General features: G+C 41.4%; 1 protein-coding gene across 3 annotated transcripts in view; it reads right to left on the reverse strand.

The window, feature by feature from the left end:
• Positions 1–21,018, reverse strand: part of SNX9 (sorting nexin 9) — a 94,655-nt gene that overhangs the window by 63,148 nt on the left and 10,489 nt on the right. The gene's annotated exons all lie outside the window — the stretch shown is intronic.

A 21,018-nucleotide genomic window follows, 5' to 3' on the forward strand; every position in this document is an offset into this window, starting at 1 on the left:
CTGACAGCTGCCCACACTGCACCTAGAGGTCACCCAAGAAGTACTCAAAATACACCCATTTCATGAAGGAGGGAAAAAGCACGCCGTTCCTTTTAGGAGGTAAGACGTGGAAATAAATATCGTTCATTCTGGGAACACGTGCTCTTGAGGACTGAAGAGGTATCATACAGACATACAAACATGTACACATATAGAAGATTCACGCGCCTTGAGATTCATCCCTTACAATTAAAACTCCCCTACTCTTTACCAAGAGACAATGCAGCGTCCCGAGCCAACTAAACTCAGAAGTGTAAGATTTGGGGAGAAGACACATTGACAGGCTTCCTCTGTAATCCTTCCCACGCTACGACGACGCTCACAGGCCTGCGTAGGTCAGGTTGCCAGGAGATCAGGTAACCTCAATAGCTGCGATTTTCAAACTTATCCTGCAATGAGATCTTAATTTCATAGAAAACAGACTAAAGGGAAGCTGCTGTGGTTGACGTGAGGGGGCTACTCTTTCAGCCTCTTCCTCAAGAGGACCCTTGAGGAATCAGCCCAGAAATGCGGATTCCTTGGAATATTGCCATTTACGTATTCCAAGAGACAGAACCAGTATTATAAAAAATATATTTTATATGACCTTATAATATATAATAAACATATATGTTTTTAGTCCATTTCAAATTCTAAGTAATTGTCTTCCGTGGACTGTCACACAGAACTGGGAACTGAACCCATTTAACAAACGTGACTGAACACCTACCATATGGCAACTGAGCTCGGCCCTCTCACTCAACACTGCTCTTCCCCACGTGCACTTAATGATGCCTGACATCCTTATACCAAGGACTAAGGATTCTTATGTAGCCATGAAAGGTTAGGGGGAAAAAACCCAAAAACTCATTTATTTCGAAATACATCAAAAATAATATGGGGGCCAGCCCGGTGGTGTAGCTGTTAAGTTCATGTGTTCCGTTTTGGCAGCCTGGGGTGCGCGGGTTCGGATCCCAGGCACAGACCTATGCACCGCTCATTAAGCCATGCTGTGGCAGGCGTCCCACATATAAAACAGAGGAAGATGGGCATGGATGTTAGCTCAGGGCCAGTCTTCCTCAGCAAAAACTGGAGGATTGGTGGCAGATGTTAGCTCAGGGCTAATCTTCCTCAAAAAATAAAACAATAAGATGGATTGATAAATGAATATGTGATAAAGCAGGTATAATAAAATGTTATTTATAGAATCTAGATGGTGGGTTCATGGTGTTCAATGGAAAGTGATTTCAACTTTTCTACATATTTGAAATTTTTCATGATAAAATGCTGGAAAGAAACCAATGGTAGTGTACAGCCTGTCAGTCAAGAAACGGCCTCGGCTCCTTGAATTCTGTCCACTGAGAGGCTGGGAAGGGGGAGTGAAAGACAGGACTGCAGGCAAAGAGAGAATTCTGTAGGCGTTTACAGCCTTCCTTGGGTCATTACAAAGGACAACGAAACTGTGCTGAGCTATTTTTCTCAAAACAGCTGCAAAAGTAGATACAGTTCTGCTTGTCATGTTGTAGAGTGTTTTTTAAAAGTATGTCACACCAGGCTCAACCCCTCGTGCAAGGAGGGCAGCCGTGAGACAAATGTGTGAGGAGTGAGCAGGGTCCCCAGGCCAGGACACACCCACAGGACAGCCAGCAGCCTGGGGTCCCCAGAGCAGCTGGATGAGGAACCTGCTGCTTTGTTACTGTTCCTGAAGAATCCTGGTTAACAACTGTTTTCAATCCAGCTAAATCCACCAATCCCCAAATACAGAAAACCAAAGCTTCTAGTTTACTAAAATGACTACTTGGTGAAACAGAATGTGAAACAAGTCAAAAATAAAAAAATGGAAACTCCCTTACACATTCAAGTATTACTGAACATTTACTCATGGAAAAATGTACACAAACATCGTAGGTTTATTTAAAACGTTGATCTCAGAGGTTTTTTTTTTTAACCTAGAGATGCTTCTTAAAAATTAGAATTGAGGATAATTTTAGAGAACAAAAAGATTGAAAAAGCACATGCCCAAATGAGCATAACATGTCAACAGAAAAAAAACCTGACCATGTAGCCTAGGGGAGCAACCACTCTTACGAAGCTTCGGTGAGACTGGCAATGTTCCCAACGTCTTTTCTCTCTCCCATCCCTGTGTCTAGCTTCCACCTAGCCTTCCCACTTTCTCCCCTTTTTCCCCTTCATCACTGACAGTACCCAAACAGATAAAGATGCTGACCTCGACCCCAAATGCCCATCAGTCTAGCTATTTTTGATGTGGCCTTTGAAAGAAAAGGCCCATTTTTCTACATTGCCTTTTCCAAAGTTAGCTGTACTTTTCGAGAAGACTTAAATAGCTTTAAGAGCTAAATTTCCACACAGTTCCTGGTCAGTAGATAACTTCACACTATATATTGAATACATACTGTCAACCACAATCTCTTCAACAGCAATTTCAAAAAGTAATACAGATAAGGTGAAAGGCTAGTACACAGCAATCTCACAGAAGAGTCCCATTATCCAGATACAGCAAAATAAACACTGGCGAAGTCAAAGCTTTCACACCAAATGCTCTAGGCACTGGAACACGAGTGCGCCCCCATACACCTGTCTGATATGTGCATAAGCCATCATCCTTAACACAGATTTCCTTTTGGGAGAGGAGAGGGGTATAAAAAACATTCACTCTTTCTGACCCATGTTGTAAACATCTGTTATTCTGTCTGCGCCAATCCCTTCCTTCCGGAAACGGTTCCTGCCTGACTCCGAGTGAATGGTGAGCATACAACCCAAACAGGGGTAATCAGAACTCTCCTAGAAACCCACATGGAGGCTGGGGAGAGCGGGTCTTTTTCTCTGATACTATTGCAATGGCTAACTAGCTGAGGCATGGCAAGTCTGAAAAAAGAGTTGTGCGGAATGACAAAGCTGAGATAAGTGGAGGACCAGCCAGAAGCCTTCTCTCCCCGCACAGACATCTCAGTCACAGGAGGCAAGGTCTCTCCTTGGTGCTTAAGCTACTGTGACTTCAGATTCTGCCCCGTGCAAGCAAGAGAGTGCACGTTAATCCAAACCAATCACCTGAAATCAAAGAATTTACAAAGGAAACATTCTAAATAAAGAAAACACAGGATGTAAGAAGTACATTGCTGTATTTCCTATATTACAAAACAAAAAAACCCCCAAAACACTAGAGCCTTTTTAAAACAAACAATAATAGAGAATTAAACTAAACGGTTCAAAATAGCAAAAAATCCTGACAGCAAAAAAAGTTCATAGGGGGGTTAGAACGCAGAAGACAAGTCCCCATTCTTAAGCATCTGCTTTAGTTTCACATAAAGCACAACTAAATCTTGGGAAAAAGCAGTAAATTTTCAGCAATGTGCCTCTCCCAACTTTAATTAAAAAGTAAGTAATATGCGTAAACTTTCAGAAATTCAAGGGACTCAAGGATCTTATTAATTTGACACCCTTGAGAACTAAAGTTTTGCATGTAGGTGATATTTCTATATAACTACTTTTTTAACGGCAAGCTTGTTTTACTTAAGCACACCCATTTGACTTTTTATAAAACCTTACACATTAATGCCTTCCTGTAGCTCGTCTTTACCTAACCAGCAAAATCACCAGAAGAAACAGAACTTACTCTAAGAGACTCTGAGAGCATTATTATACTATTAATACATGTAGATATCTTTGTCCTTATTCTAATTGGTTAAGGCTTAAACACTTTTCAGTTTATATCAATCTGTGCTTTCAACAGCCTTTGTTAAATCCCGGCCTGTGCTTGTTCAGTTGTTATTCTTAATAAAATACAGAATCTTAAATTATCCCTGAGGCCATCATCCAATTATCCCTGATGCTTCTCTGCTGAGTCATCAAAAGCCTGATAAGCTTGCTCTCCATAGTGTCACCTGTGTCATTAGTACATTGTTAACACATCGCAGGGCCAGGGCCCCAGACAGCTGCACACACTAAGAATCCTTTCCACGGGGGTACGGATCAATTAATTCTCAGGTTTTGGGTATGGTGCTCTTAAAATTTCCAAAGAAGGAAGTAACGGTCGTCTGCTTTCTTAAATGTTTTCACAAGGAATGTTTAATAATCTATTCAAGAACATAGCTAAGATGACAGAATTCTGTTAAAGTTGTATTTTAATAGTTGTTTTAGTAAAAGATCTTTTTCCTATAGAAGAAATTTCTACAAAGAATCGGAAGCAGCCATTGAGAATGGCTGAAAATTTAATTTTTCTTAGGCAAAATTTTTAAGAATTACCAGTAAAATTGATATGTTCTTCAAAAACGTTTTTCCTAAAAATGGGTTTATATCTGTTTTCCTGAAACATGATGTACTTAAAGAAATTTTTTAACTGGCGGTCAGTTAGACAAGCAGTTTGGGAAATTTCCAACCAAACAGAAATGTGAATGGAAAATCACTGAGTGTAGGAATATAAATTTCCAAGAAACATTTAGAATAATCTCAAATCTAAGTGTAACCAAGGGCAATTATACAATCCCGAGAGAGAAGCAAAGTTCCGAATACTTAGAATTACAGTCAAGCCGTACCATCCACTTCCACATCACCCTCCCTCTCTCCACTCACGCAGGACAGTTCCGGAGAGAGCTTGGAGGCCATGTTGTGACCAAACAGCTGGAATTTGGGATGATTTTAAGAGACTTTCTACCCAAACTCACCCGGATCAAAGCTTCTTTACACGGTGTACATGAGAATAATCAGACAAAGGCATTTCAACAGTTATTTGATGTGGTGGCATCAAACTGGCTGTGTCACACACAACATCACTGTTACCAAGTAACGTGCCAGAAAAGACACTTCTGACACCCACATGCGACTGCTTTTCTGCCCATTGCTTCATAATTAAACATACACACAACACACACATGAAAGCAACTGGATTTTTTATTTTTAAGGCCATGTAAAAACGGCTGCATCATACGAAACACTTTGCTGTAGATGCTTTAAATTGGGGTTGGTTTTCTTTTTCTATAAAAGGCCAGACAGTAAACATTTTAAGGTTTGCAGGCTATACCGCTTATCTCTACTGCTATAGTGCAGAAGCTGCCACAGACATTATGTAAACAAATGAGTGTGGCTGTGTTCCAATAAAACTTTATTTACAAAACACAAAATCTGACCTGGGCAGGTCCAATTTTGCCCATTGGCTGTAATTTGCTGATCCCTATAAAATGGCTGGGAACAAAGTTATTATGTAAAAATCATTAATATATAAAACATGAGGTCTAAAGGAAAGAATCTTTGCAATTCATATCACAAAAGTAATCTTTCTAACATATAAAGAGCTTCTGGAAGTCAACAAAAAGACCAGTAACCTAACAGAAAAATGGGCAGAGGAATAAAGGGTTCACTGAAAAATATAAATGGCCCTTAAACATGTGAAAAAAAATGCTCAATTTTACACATGAAAAAAAAGATGAGGGCCAGCCTAGTGGTACAGTGGTTAAGTGTACACGTTCCACTTCTTGGAGGCCCAGGGTTCGCTGGTTCGGATCCTGGGTGCGGACATGGCACTGCTTGGCAAAACCCATGCTGTGGTAGGCGTCCCACATATAAAGCAGAGGAAGATGGGCATGGATGTTAGCTCAGGGCCAGTCTTCCTCAGCAGAAAGAGGAGGATTGGCAACAGTTAGCTCAGGGCTAATGTTCCTCAAAAAAAAAAAAGATGAATTAATTTGGTAGATGTTGCCAGATTGTCCTCTATTAGGGACTGCATCATTTAAACCTCTACCAGAAATACAGACGAAAGTGATGGTTCTTCACAAACAGGATAAATCACCCAACTTTTGGATTTTTGCCAAACTAGTAATTGAAAAATGCTACCCCAATATACTTCTAAAGATACATTTACCCTCTGACCGAGAAATCTCGCTTTGGGAATCCACTGTCTAGATGCACCCGTGCACATGTGTACAAGGTTATTTACTGCAGCACTGTTTGCAAGCTGCAAAATAGAGCATATAGTATGCAACCTTTTTCACAGGCAGAAGAATATTTATATTTGTCAGTATTTCCAAGAAGCAGCATTAGATAAATAAAAGAAATCATTTTTATATTGGCTTTCTATCGAGATGGGAGAGGACAATGAGTGGATAAGAACAGAAGTGAGAGGGAAAATCCTCAGTATATTTCTTTTCATATCGTTTTAACTGTGTACATGTATCACCTACCCAAGAATTCTAAATTAAAATAAGGGGAGAAAGACGCCATTTACAGTAGCACCGAAAGATAAAATATCTAGGAATAAGCTAAAGAGATGTGTAAGACCTATCTGGAAAAAGCTTTAAAATGTTCCTGAAAGAAACACAAAATTGGAAAAACTGGAGAGTATGACAGATTGTTTGCAAAAATGGCCACAATAAATCTTACCTTCCCTGTATGAATACCTCTTTGCAATGTGACTTTGCCACCCCTCCCATTAAGAAGTGAATGCTATTTTTCCCTCCTCTTGACTCTGGACTCATTCATGTGCTTGCCTTGGCCAGCAGAATGAGAGCAAATGTGATACACACAAAGGCATGAAAAGCACTTGCACACCGGAGTCTTGCTCTCTCTCAGCACTGGGACCTCTGTAACCACTGAACCAGCCTGGGTTAGCCTCTGCAGACAAGAGACCACCATCCTAGCTGTAGAAGGTAAGAACCCCAACACGTGAGCGACGACACCCAGGGCCATCCAGCTTCAGCCGGGCTTTCCAGACCACAAGAACACCCACAGGCAACCCACAGAACTAGAAGAAATAACACGCGTTTGTTGTTTGAAGTCACTAAGTTTGGGGTAGTTTGTTATGCAACAAAAACTAATTCATACAAAGAACCTCCTCATGTTTTTAGATGGAAAGTCCCAATATCATCAAGATAGCAACTTTCCCTTTATTAATTCTAATAAAAATATGAACAGGATTTTTTTTTTCTGAAACAGAACAAACTGATCCTAAAATTGATTTGGATCCAACACTGGATCATTACACAAGAATAGCCAAAAAAATTTTTTTCACAAAAAACAAGCAGACACTAGAAAAGTAGAAAGTCCACAACTAGTCCCCAAAACACAGAAATACAGTAGTATGATAAAGGTGGCATCATATTGTTTTAGAATAAATAAATAGCTATCTGGAAAAAAGCCAAGTGAATCCCTACCTCACATCTTATACCAAAATAAATTCCAAGATTGATCAAAGATTTACATTAAAAAAGAAAAGAAACCACATATCTAGTACCCAGATTGGAATCTCCAAACAGCATTTTTCATTAAAAGGAATCAGATTTATTTAGAGAAATGATTGATTCCAGGTTTTAGGGAAAAAAACAAGAAGAAAACCCATACACAACATGTAAGATGCGCCTGGAACGTCTTTACTTACCAGATATCAAAGACACCAGCAAAATCTACTACGGCTGCATCAAAAGGACACAGGCTCCAACCTGCAGAGGAGCTTGCTGTCCAACTAACTGACAACAGAGCATCCATAAGGATAAGGACCGCACACATCAAATCTGTTTCAACCCACGAGTTCAAATGACAGAGCTAATTGGGCACCACTGTAGGATACAAGGCGACCAATTCATTTTGAAAACTGGTAAATAAAGGTGAAAAAAATCAGGCATTTATTCTGCCTCTCCTTTACAAACTATACCACTAATTAATCAAGTAGCAGTTAAGAAGGTTTTCTTTCTATAAACCTTCCAGCTAATGCAAAATGGTGCAGCCACTAGGGAAAATAGTATAGAGTTCTCAAAATATTAAAAATAGAACTATCATATGATGCAGTAATTCTACCTCTGGGTATTTATCCAAAAGAATTGAGATGAGGGTCTCGAAGAGCTGTTAGCGCTCCCAGGTTCACTACGGCACCATTCACAATGGCCAAGACATGGAAACAACCTCAATGTCCTTTACAGACGAATGGATCAAGAAAATGCGGTATACACGTGAAAAAGCAACAGACGAATTAGGACATCACTTTTCAACCCCCAGTAATTTACTGCATCTGAGCATAGTATACCCAAAAGACAACCAGGAAATATTAGCCTTCTAATGGAATATGATGCCAGCTTTGAAATATACTTGAAAAGAAAAAAGAATTTGAACCTTACTGACCCTCTAGATCCTTGTACCAATTTACAGCAAATACAAAGGAATATGTTAAACTATGCAATGAAGATGCAATAAGAAAATCAGATGTAGGAAATTACAGAACCCATTTTCTCTAACAAACAAATCCCAAATCTTTCGAAAAACAAGCCCGGGTGTGGAGGGGAGAAAGAGAGCAAGTAGGGGAACCTACAAATTTAGAGACTTACATGGATCACGACTGCAACATACAGACTTTATTTGGATTGTGAGTCCAACAAATTGCAAACAAGATTATGATATTTGAGACAGTTGGAAATCTGAATACTTAAGGGCTATGCAACATCTAAAAGTGTTCAATTTTTAGGTGTCAAAATGATATTATGCTTATATTTTTAAAGGACTCCCCCGTCTTTAGACATATACACTAAAATATTTATGGATGAAGTGAAAAAATGCAAGAGCACGGGAAGTTGACGGGTTCTAGACAAAACGAGATGAGTCAACAGTTGCTGAATTTGGGTTATGGGTACACAGGCTTCATTATGCTATTCTACTTTTGAGTATGTTTGACATTCTCCACAATAAAAAGGTTTTTCTTTTTTAAAAGATTTTATTTTTCCTTTTTCTCCCCAAAGCCCCCTTGGTACATAGTTATGTCTTTTTTCTCAGTTGTGGGTCCTTCTAGTTGTGGCAATGTGGGACGCTGCCTCAGCATGGCTTGATGAGTGGGGCCATGTCTGCGCCCAGGATCTGAACTGGCAAAACCCTGGGCCACTGAAGCAGAGCGCGTGAACTTAACTATTTGGCCATGGGGCCAGCCCCTCCACAATAAAAAGGCTTTTAAAGAAACTATAAAAAGTACCAAAGGAAATCTTAGGAGAATCTTTTTAATAATCTTGCAGTGGAGATGGACTTCAAATATGAAACAAAACCCGAAAGTCCTTAAAAGGGAGAGATGGAGAAATTTCTCTTCACCCAAAATAAAACATACTTGCCTTGCCTGGCAAAAGCCAATAAAAACAAGATAAGAAATAAATGACAAACTGGGGGAAAAAAATGCAATTCACATCACAGTCTAAAGGTTGGTTCCCCACTCTATAAAGGGTAACACAAATCAGTAAGGAGAAAAAGGAAAATGGCTCTTAACAATGTAGAACCCCACTTACAAAACTAAACAAATAGTATTTCTCACCTATCAGGCTGACAAAAAAAACAAAAGCAAAACTCCAATAATAATATCGTGATGGCAATGGTGCAATTTGTTGCAAACAAAGTCACAAACACGCACACTCCCTTACTCAGAAATTCCACCCCTGGGAAATACTAGAACTACTGGAATGCTCACGTACGTGCAACGACACACATCCAAGGCCATTTGCTGCAGCACTGCTTACAAAGCAGAGGACCAGACAGCCCACAAGGAGGGCCTGCTTTGGCCTGGTAAAGAAGGGTACCTCCAAAAAACGGAATATGGGCACCCCAGGAAAAAAGAAGTATTTGCTTATTTTTTGGATGTGGAATTATCTCTAATGTATATGTATTAAATGACAAAACACCACAAAGTACACCATTTATGTACAAAAAAAGGGAAAATGTGGGGCTGGCCCTGTGGTGCAGTGGTCAAGTTCACATGCTCTGCTTCAGCCGCCCAGGGTTTGCAGGTCTGGATTCCTGGTGCGGACCTACACCACTTGTCAACCATGCTGTGGTGGCGACCCACACACAAAACAGAGGAAGACGGGCAACAGGCGTGAGCGCAGGGCCAATCTTCTTCACACAAAAAAAAGCCTGGGAGGGGGGCAGATGCATTTGCTTGTACACGCACAGAATGTCTCTGTAAGGACAGAAAAGAACTTGGTGACACTGCCTCTGGGGAGAGGAGACGGCTGGCTGAGGGAAGGGACAGACAGTCCAATAACGGAAGAATCATTCAGTGTTATCCCTTTCGTACCTTTTTAGTGTGTGTGTGTTTTTTAATGAACCTACTGCCTAGTCAAAAAAACTAAAAATTGAAATCACCGTCTTACATCTCTGCCAAAACAGCTCAGAACCCTGTTGAAAATACCAGTTTATTAGACAATGCTTTCCTGGTTATAACAAAGCGCAAAATGCCCCAAAGTGTAACTCCACAGACGATGGGAAGGCAAACAGAATCTGTCTGTAAGGCTCCATATTGCTGGGGTTCTCATCCCGAGTCCTGCTGTTTTCAGTGTACATAAATATATACATAAATGCACTTTCACAACAACAGTAATAGACTGAAGTTAAAAAAACAAGAGTTAAAAATGTTTCTCTTCTCTTGCCAAAGGGCACAAGCACTGACAGATCTAAAAGTATCCTTGAAAACATCATGCGTTTGCACAGACACGCTGAACCAATCTGAACCAAAGTACACACACCCTCCTACATTTCATGTCTTATTCTCTTAGGACTCGTCCCACTGGAATATCCACCTTGTTCTTCTCTCAGCTGCAAGGTTACTAATCCCTGTGCAACTTCCAGAGCCGAGCGCATGAAAACTCACTCAGCTGTGCTAAGAAAATCGCCTCACCTCCAGCCCCACTTAAAACAGCTTCATTGTTTTCCCTGATTGTAACATGTGCATTGCAGGGGAAAAACACAGGAAAGTTGAAAAACAAACCGTACTCCAAGTCCCCAAATCCCAAACCTTGGAGACAACTGGTAGAAAACTCACCCCCACCCAGCACATGGTCCCCTCCCGCAGCACTCTGTGTGGACGGTTTCTGACTCCCCCCAGGAGCGGGGGAGATGTAATTATTGGCCACATGCGATTCTGAGCTCACTCCGGAGCCACAGCACATGGGTTCAGCTCCCAGCTCCGCCGAGTGACCAGCCTTGTAAAACTTGGTCGAATTCCTTAAAGTTTCTGTTTCAAATTCCTCAAGAATAAGATCAGGCTGAGTGCATGCGCCTCGTGACACAAGCGATGAATGGAGTCATGCTACAAAGCACTCAGGACGGTAAGAGCCAGAGGCCAGGAGACGTGAGCTACCGCGACCTTTGGGTTTTCGGAACACTAGACACACGCTCTGCACGTGCTAAACACTGTTGCCTAACAGTCCTCTTTCCTGCCCGCTGAAAGTTCTGGAACTAGCTTCAGGGTTCCAGGGAAAGAGCTGAGCACTGTCTTACTTGTTCCCACAACAGGTGGTGGAGTCAACTTCACCAGATCGTGCGAGAACCAGACCCACCTGAGGGGGTCAACCGTCGCCCCTGGCCCACGCCAGCCCCAAGTGTGGCACACGTGCACAGGCGGGGAGGACCCAGCAAAGCCGAGGACAGTCCCACAGGGAGTCCCCCAACCCCAGTCATTCGGGAAACATCAGAATGACAAATATTTACGGAGACCAACCTTAAAACAAACTCGCAAAAATCAACAGCTTTTCTGTAAACAATAACAATAAAAAACCATAATTGGGGCGATATTCCCAACAGCAACAAAAAACAAAGCAGAAGAGATAATCAAAAGCATGAAAACCTTAGTGAAGAAAGCCATGTCAACATACCATGCTCTGTTCCTGAGAACAAAGGTAAAAACCATAAAGACGTCTGTCTCTAAATATAGGGCCGTTTCATCCGAAACCCCAAGGGCCTTTTTTTGGGAGAAATTACAAGTGAACTTGTCCCAAATGTACTCTGCTCACTTAAAAAGGGGCACCTGAAACATAACATGACCTGAGAAACAGAGAATGGCAATACTTTATTTTTAGCACTTTAAGGCCACAAAAAAAAAAATCAATAGCCAGGGACCATATGGTGAAGATTTTCAACATTTTCATCGAGCTCTTTAAAACAAACTCAGCATAGTTTCCAAAATGGCACAAACTACCTTGAAATATTTATTTTCCACATGAGGTTGAAAACTTTCTCCAGATTAAACTGTCCTGTAAAATCAATTCCCGTTTTAACTATTAGTCCCTTTTGTCTTATGCTAATGACCACTGGCAAGTATTATTTAAGCCCTTTACCACACTGATGACTTTGTACTGAGTAGTCCAACAACTCTGTTTAGAAAGAAATGCCTTATCTCATAGAGTTAAGAGCAACAGTCTTCACAGAGTACCTATCAAAACACTCTATTACACGCAGTGCCTTAAGTTCCTCCATGGACTGAAGCTTCTCCTAAATCCGTATTTCCCCAGCAACACAAAGATTCTCAGAGGGCTCACCTGTGTGCTGGGCACTAACGGGGTTCCAAGCTAGAGCGCAGTCTGCATCGCTATTTGGGAGACCCTGCAGATAAACTGTGAAACACTGATTACATGCAAAGACGGCAAAAAATAAACTTGTGCCCCAGAACTTCAGTATCATTTTCCTCGTACAACCTGAATCAACTGAGGGCCTTACAAAGAGAAAACTATTAAAACGCAGAACTAAAGAGGCTACAGTGCAGACCAAATAAAGTAAAAAGAGAGGAGAAAAACTAGTACATTAAATAAGTGATACATCAAAATCAAGTGGTTAAAATAACTAAATTAACCAAAAGCAAATAGAAAGCCACTGACAATGGAGTAGCTGGTATCAGATTTGCCCTGTTACCATATACAGCTGGAAAACTGGACAAAATACATGAAACCAGAGTTTCTAGATATTGGGCAACAGGGCAGTGGACCCTGAGAAGTGAAACAAACAAGGGGAGCCCTGTGATGGCTCCAGCTTCCTGCCTGGAGGCATTTTCTGACCCAAACGCTGGGAGAAGAACCCAAGCAGAGAGCCCCGAGCAGAAAGCACAGGTCTTGCTACGTTGAAGAGACAGAGACCAGAACCCCAGGAGGCTAGGGCAGCTGGAACCTGAGGACAGACTAGCAGAAAGGAGCTGCTCTGAGACCAAGCTACAGAAACCTACAGAGGCCAACCTGAGCCTGGTCAGGAATGCTAAACTGCACACAATAGGGTGAGGCTCTTGAAGGCCAAGCAAAGAAGCTGGAGGGAAACAATTCTCAGAGGGCAGGCAGAGCTGGAGGACATCAGAGTTCTGAGTAGCCCGAGCGGGAAACCTCACTGAACACCCAAAGCATTCGTGGTCGAGATCCCAATAGGGCTCAGGGAGGGCTAAATGCGCCTCAGGATAAGGCTACTCTAGACTCACTCTAAGAAAACTCAGAAATAAGCCTTGAAAGACTTGAACTGATTCACAGGTAATTAACTGCCTACCAAAACACACTTTAACACTGTTTAAAGGAAGGCAACAAAATCCAGACACTAACAACGTGCCAACACAATGTCTAGTAGCCAATAAAAAATAAAGAGACAAGCCAAGAAACAGAAGAACGTAACTCAGGATAAAAACATCAGTCAACAGAAACAGACCAAGAAATGACAGACATAATCAAACCGGCAGATATTTTAGAACAGCTAACATAAATATGTTCAAGGACTTCAAGGAAGACATGATCACAATAAGGAAAATAAGGATGTTATAAAAAAGAACCAATTGGAACGACTACAGCTGTAAAACACAATTTTGGAAATGAAAAAATTTACTGGATGGACTTAGATGATTAGACGCTCCAGAAGAAAGGGTCAGTGAACTTGAAGAAATAGCAAGAGAAACTATTAGCAGGAATAAAAGAGGCTGAAAACAACGGGCAGTGCCTCACTGACCTGTGAGACAGTAATCAGCAGTCTAACATACATGTAATTGGAATCCCAGAAGGATGGGGAGGTGGAACAGAAAAAACTTTTTGAAGATGTAATGGCAAAAATTTTCCAATTTCATGAAAACTATAACTCACAGATCCAAGAGGCTGAATAAATCTCACAAAGAAAAAACAAAATACAACAAAACACACAAACAGACATCATAATTAAATTGCAGAACATCGGCGATAAAGAGAAAAGTCCTAAAAGCAGCCAAAGGAAAAAATCCTTTGACATACAAAAGTACATGATACAAAGATACACGACACACAAAGAAACAAAGAATGACTGCAGACGTCTCATCACAAACAACACAAGGAAAACTCCACCTTTAGGGGCTGGCCCTGTGGCCTAGTGGTTAAGTTTGGCGCACTCTGCTTCAGCGGCTGAGGTTGTGGCAGCTATGCTGTGGCGGCGACTCATTTACAAAACAGAAGAAGATTAGCACAGATGTTAGCTCAGGGCAAATCTTCCTCAGCAAAAAAATAAATAAATAAAAATTTAAAAATCCATCTTTAAAGTGCTGAAAAATAACCAAAACTATCAACCTAGAATTCCATAGCCAGTAAAAACATCCTTGAAAGATAATGACAATATAAATACACTTTCAGACAACCAAAAGCTGAGAGAATTTGTCACCAGCAAACCAAGACTACAAGGAATGTTAAAGGAAGCTCTTCAACCAGAAGGAAAATCATACTAGATGAAAACCTGGATCTACACTAAAGAAACAAGAGTATCAGAAATTATATGTGATCCATATAAAAATAATTCTCATTGTTCAATTTCCCTAATAGATAATGGACTTTAAAAAGATAATTGTTAAAACAAGAGTAACAACAGTATTGTGGCGTTTATAATGTTGAGAAATAAAATGTACAACAAAAACAGCACAAAGGACAGGAGGGAAATACACAAGTATCCTGTCACAGAGTTCTTATACATGAAGTGCTATAGTATTATTCAAAGTTAGAATGTGTCAAGACACCAATGCATACTGTGAACCCGAGGGCAATAATAGAAAGAAAAGAAAGGAAGAGAGAGGAAAGGGGATGGGGAGGAGAAGAGGGGGAGGGGGAAAAAGGAAGAACGAAAGTAAAAGAAAAAGAACATGTGGGTCTGGCTCAGTGGCATAGTGGTTGGGTTCGTGCTCTCCCCTTCGGTGGCCTGGGGTTTGCTGGTTCGGATCCCGGGCACAGACCTACACACTGCTCATCAAGCCATGCTGCAATAGCATCCCACATAGAAGAAGCAGAAGGACTTACAACTAGGATATACAACTATTTACCAGGGCTTTGGGGAGAAAAAAAAAAAATAAGGAAGATTGGCAACAGATGTTAGCTCAGGGCCAATCTTCCTCACTAAAAAAAAAAGAAAAGAAAAGAAATGGAAGATGCATCTATTTATGTGCAGTGTCTCCCCTCATCCAAGGGTGATACATTCCAAGACCCCCAGTGGATGCCTAAAACTATGGATAGTACCGAGTCCTATATATACTATGTTTTTTCCTATACATACATACCTATGATAAACTTTAATTTATAAATTAGGCACAGTACGAGATTAACAACAACAACTAATAATACAATAGAATGACTATATAATATACTGCAATAAAAGTTACTGTAGACCTTAGCAACCTCAGCATACGATTCCTTCCTTTCCTTATTAAGTCAGAAACTTCCATCTTCTCACTTAAAGGAAGTACTTTACAGCTTCCCTTTGGCATATCCGAATCGCCAGCATCATTACTCTTGTGCTTTGGGGTCATTATTAAAACAAGGATCACACATGGAAATTACGGAACACCAGCACTGTGACAGTGCAATAGGTGATCTGATAACTGAGATGCCTACTAAGTGACTACTGGGTGGGCAGCACAAATATGCTGGACAAACGGATGATTCACATCCTGGCAGGAACAGAGTGGGACCACAAGAGATTTCATCACAATTCAAAACTTAATAAATTGTTTATTTCTGGAATTTTTTTATTTAATATTTTTGGTTGACTGTGGGTAACTGAAATCATGGAAAGTGCAAGTGCAGATAAGGGGGTGCTACTGTATGGCTAATAAGCCAGTGGTGAAGATAAAAAGTGATTCTATTAAATAATCTAAAAGAAGGCAGGAAAAGGAAAAAAGGGGACAAAAGATAGACGGGGCAAATACAAAACAAACTGCAAGACGGTTCACCTGAACCACATCAAATCAATAATTATATTAAATGTAAATAGTCCAAACACTCTAATTAAAAGACAGAGACTGTCAACTAGATTAAAAAAGCAAGACCCTGACTATAAACTATCTATAAGAAATGCCCCTTAAGTACAAAGAGACAGAAGACTCAAAAGCAGGAGGAAAACGCTGGAAAGCTGCAAACAGACGGGAGTACTGCTGCAGGGCCCGCATCAGGACACAGGCTCAGGCAGCACAGGGAGGCGAGGCAGCTTTTTCTCCAGGACCCAATCACTCTGCCAGCTGGCCGGGCGACTGCATCAAACAGATGCCTAAGAGCACGCAGGTCCAGCCCCTCTGAAGGCCTGTACGACCCGACTCTGGATGTGTGCGGAAACGCAGGCAGGCAGGCAGGCGTCACTCCTCAACGGCTACACAAGAGACGGGAAAGAGTGAGCCGTGAGGAGAGGAGGAGGAGATCTGGGCACTTTTTTTCTGAAGATAACTGGCCCTGGAAAAAGGTCAATTTAATAGAACATACTTTAGAAAGTACACAAAAATTTCATAATAAATAGGGGCCAAACTTCAACTTCCCAAAACATGGACAATCAGGTGCATCAAACTTTAAACAACTTAAACACTAAAATCTACGAAACAAGAGTTTTCAGGCAATGGATAGCAGGCAGTACAGGACAGTGATCCTTGAGCGAGGGGGAGAAACGGGGTGAGCCCAAGAACTTTCTGCAGGCCACAGTGCGGGGAGGGCAACCCAGGCAAAGCCTGTCAGTCTCCACGCGCTGCGGACTCAAAGGTGGGAGTTCGCAAGAGGCCAAAAGGGCGAGGGTCCCCTGACCAGAGCAGGGGCGAGGAAAGAGCTGCAGAGACTGTTCGGAGATCTGCAGAGGGACCTCCCTCTGAGTCTGCAGCTGAGTACTGATCAGCACACGCGTGCAGGAAAGCTGCCCGAGGACAGAATCACCTCCAAAGTCCACCCAGAGGTGGTGCTCCCAGCAGCCACAGTGGAAGGCCATGTGCTCCACGAGGCCTGAGTAGATTATTCAGTCAGGTACCCTTCTCGGTATTTGGGAGAAAACAGCCCCTGCGAAAGGCTAATCTGACCTCACCTTCAAAGCTGAAAGGCAAGCATCAAAAGGATCAAACGGTTTCCAAGCAACTTAACTGCATCCCAGAAAACAGCTCAAGAATGTTCTGGAAAATACACAACTATCCAGCACCCAAAAAGGTAAAGTTCACTGTGCCTGGCATCCAGTCAAAAGTTACAGGCAGGAAAAGGGACCCCCAACGAGGTGAGAAGGAAGCAATGGAAGCTGACCCAGAAATGTCTACTAATTCTATCATCTGTGGCAAGTTAACATTAAACATTAAATTAGTTATTATAATACACATTAAAAATTAAACATTTTAAATTAATTAAACATTGATATAGCAATTAAAAAGACCAATGTAAATCTATAATGACGTACAAAGAGCTCTTAAGATATATATTTTGAAAGACAAAAGTACGTCACAGAATAGCAGTATGATCTTGTTTATTAAAATTATGTGTACGCTTGTGTATAAATGTATCTTAGAAACATCTGGAAGGATGCAAACACAACAATTAAATGAGGGGCCAGCCCCATAGCCTAGTGGTTAAGTTCGGCGTGCTCCACTTCAGCAGTGCAGGTTCGGTTCCTGGGCATGGACCTACACTACTTATCAGCGACCCACAGACAAAACAGAGGAAGATTGGCACAGATGTTAGCTCAGGGTGAATCTTCCCCAGCAAAAAAAAAAAAAAATAAAATAAAATACCCTGATGAGAATCAAGGAAACTAAGGAGGGCTGTAATCTTCTACTGTAGATAGCTCAAAGTTTGTTTTGTTTTCTTTACCGAGAGCCTACGTGCTTCTCAGGTCACTTAAAACAAAAGTATTCACTCAAAAGATATATATACAATGCAGACCAAAGCAACTAAAGCTGGGTGCTAGTTCTTAAGCAAAGTTTAGAATCTGTTCAACAAAAATCTACTGAGTAACTACAATATGAAGGATAATTTACTTAGAAATAATTATTGCTTAGTAACATTAGGTTGCTTATAGACGTTATTTTTCTAAATTATAGAGAGAAATTATTGAATAAATAGCATCATGAATTCATGATTATTGGTAAAAGGATGAGATTGAACAATAGAAAATTAAGCAAAAATTTCATAAATAGTATTCTATCATACTATTATGTGACACCAGAGGTATACTTGCAGCCCTGGTTAACCAAAAAGCCGTATGGTTGCAAACTCTGGTTCAGTATAGTCTAGCATAATGGAATGTCACCATAAAGAAATCAGAAGTCACAGAAATCAGGGCGATATATGGCAGAGTGAAAAAGGATTGTGACTTCTGAGAGTTATAACCTAACATAAATCAGTTTTCGATGTTTGGTAATTCAGCTATTTCATTAATTCAAACTAATTTCCACTTCAAATAGTTCGAACTACTATTCTTTTAGAGTATTTGTAAAATTCGGACATACTTTTTAAAATAGCTGAAATAAAACAAAGTGAATGGTTGACAGGAATGTAAAACAATGCAGCCACTGTGGAAAACAGTCTGGCAGCTCCTCAAAAGGTTAAATGTGGAATTACCATAAGGTACAGAGTACACCTAGGTACACACTCAGAAGAACTGAAAGCCGGCACTCAAACAGATCCTCGTACACCCATGTTGACAGCAGCGCTACTCACAAGAGCCAAAAGGTGGACGCAGCTCACACGTCCACCAAGAGATGAATAAACAAAACACAACGGAATATTAGTCAGCCACAAAAAGGAACGAAAGTCTGATACATGCTGAGACAGAGATGAACCTAGAAAATATCATTTTAAGTGAAATAAGCCAGATATAAAAGGCCAAATATTGCATGAGTCCCCTTGTATGAGGTACTCAGAATAGGAAACACACAGAGACAGAAAGTAGAGGAGAAGTTACCATGGGCTAGGGGCAGGGAATACTGAGTTATCAGTAACAAGACAGAGTTTCTATTTGGGATGATGAAAAGTTCCAGAAATAGAAATAGAGGAGATGATTAGACAACATTGTGAATATATTTAATGTCAATGAATTGTACATCTAAAAAATGGTTAAAATGGTAAATTTTATGTTATGTACATTTTACCACAATTTTTAGAAGACCATACAAATAAATAAAAATGCCCAATTGTTGGGGGCGGGGGGTTGTACCCTAATTGCACTTTTCTTCCTTCTACAGATTTAGCCTTCTGTAGCTGACAGTTGGGACACTCAAACACATTCACAGCCACCAGCAGCCAGCAGTCCTGTGGGTTGACAAGCCATAGGAACAAGCATATGCTCTCAAAAGTGGTCTGCCAGAAGCCTTAAAACAAAAGTAAAATACTTTAAATCTACAATCACCAAGCATTATGAAACAGATGAGCTTAACGCTAAAAAACCACTTCCAAACTTTTGCTTGAGGGCACTTTTGGGGGTCACATGTACGCACACGACCTTAGCTCTAACTTCAAAACAGCAAAAAAAAAAAAAAAAAAAGGAAAGAAAGAAAGGAAGGACACGCCATGAGAAAACTCCCTCAGCAAAGCAGGAAGGTAACCTGCACGCACCCACTCAGTGACAGAGGGACCACTCAGCCCGCGAGGCTTTCTCACTATCCAGGATTTTAAACTTCTCTGCACTCTTCTTCCCATCAGCATTTAAACCATCCACATCTTTACAAAGAAAAAGTCCTCCCCAACCCCAAAGACCGCTGTGCCCCATGCTTTCTCTTACTCTAAGGAACGGAAATGTGAGAAAAGCTGGCCACGGTCATCGTGTCTACCTCATCTGCTCCTCGCCTGGGACCCACAGTGGCCCAGCTCCGCCCCAGTCACACAACGGAACGGCTCTGGCCAAGGACACCAGCCCCCTTCCTAAGAAAGCCAGGGGAGCCTGCTGGCCCTCAGCTCGCTTCACCCCCTCGCTGCACTGGACACTGCTGTCCACTTCGTCCTTCTTGGAGCACTCTCCTCCCTTGGCTTTGCCGCCCCCGCCCTCTTCTGCTTTTCCTCCCCCGTCTGTCTCCTGTCCTTTCTCAGGCTGCTTTGTGGAGACAGGCCACCCTATAAATGCTCTTGATACACTCTCCCTGGATCACAGGCGCCCTGACAACTTCAGTGGCCATCTTTATACTGATGGATCCCAAACCCGTACATCCCTTCTTCCTTCTTTGCCTGACCAAATCCTCCTCATCTCTCGGGTCCCAGCTTAGATTTCACTGTGGGAAGCAATCTGGGACCTCCAAACCTGGTGAGCGTCTCTCCTGCAGACTGCCTTTGGGCCTACGCTATGTTCCCCCATCGTCGTATTTACGCTATTAGTTTTGCTTGTTTACTTGTGGTGCACTCTCTACTAAATTCTAAGTTACTTCTCTATCTTGTCCAGCCCAGTACCCGACACAGCAGTCACTCAAATGAATGAATGACTGATTGAATGAACGATTAATCTCTTCACCACCCAGCACGGTAGCCACTACCTAACAGGTGCTTAGGCATTCAAGCTAATGAATTCACTCCATTTCCAAGTAAATTTCATCTTGCTGTTTCAATTTTGAAATAATAGAAAGTGCCATTTTCTTGAGATGAAAAATTTTCTTTAGTCTAGGTTTAACGCCCCAGCTAAAAGAACCAAAAACCAATGCTTTAACAGGCAACCTAAGTCTCTCAGGTTTACAAAGTAAACTTCATTTTCCAAAATGCCAATGCTTATCCCAAACATTTTTTTTTTTAAAGATTGGCACCTGGGCTAACAACTGTTGCCAATCTTCCTTTTTTTTTTCCCCCAAAGATTGGCACCTCGGCTAACAACTGTTGCCAATCTTTTTTTTTTTTCCTGCTTTATCTCCCCAAACCCCCCCTGTACACAGTTGTATATCTTAGTTGCAGGTCCTTCTAGTTGTGGGATGTGGGACGCCGCCTCAACGTGGCCTGACAAGCAGTGCCATGTCCACGCCCAGGATCCGAACCCTGGGCCACTGCAGCGGAGCGCGAGAAC

This window comes from Equus quagga, chromosome 8, assembly GCF_021613505.1.
Source record: "Equus quagga isolate Etosha38 chromosome 8, UCLA_HA_Equagga_1.0, whole genome shotgun sequence".
NCBI classification, from domain to species: domain Eukaryota; kingdom Metazoa; phylum Chordata; class Mammalia; order Perissodactyla; family Equidae; genus Equus; species Equus quagga.